Below are 279 nucleotides of genomic sequence, written 5' to 3'. Positions count from 1 at the left end.
AAAAGAGAGACTTGCCAACACCAGGCCTGCTGTGCGTAGTTGAGCAGGTTATACACAGTGTGTATACAGTTATACACATACTTATGAGGGCGCCGTTCACCATTCCTTTGACATAAATGATGCTCCCTAGTGCTTTCTGGTACCCCAGGTTAGGTGAAACAAGCACACTGGCCCTGCTCAGTACAATTATACATTTACAGTTTTGAAATATTTGTTTTGTTCTCTCTTTCTTTCTTTCTTTCTTTTCTTTTTTTTTTTTTTTAGACAGAGCCTCAAGCT

At 39.8% G+C, this 279-nt stretch overlaps 1 protein-coding gene across 1 annotated transcript in view; it reads right to left on the bottom strand.

Moving 5' to 3' along the window:
* The window catches only part of LOC100962439 (gamma-crystallin F), a 2857-nt gene that overhangs the window by 460 nt on the left and 2118 nt on the right, over positions 1-279 (bottom strand). The window lies entirely within an intron of this gene.

This window comes from Otolemur garnettii, unplaced genomic scaffold, assembly GCF_000181295.1.
Source record: "Otolemur garnettii isolate 467f Iridium unplaced genomic scaffold, OtoGar3 scaffold00013, whole genome shotgun sequence".
Classification (NCBI taxonomy): Eukaryota; Metazoa; Chordata; class Mammalia; order Primates; family Galagidae; genus Otolemur; species Otolemur garnettii.
The sequence above is the reverse complement of the archived record's forward strand: the minus strand, read 5'-3'. Positions and strand labels throughout refer to the sequence as shown.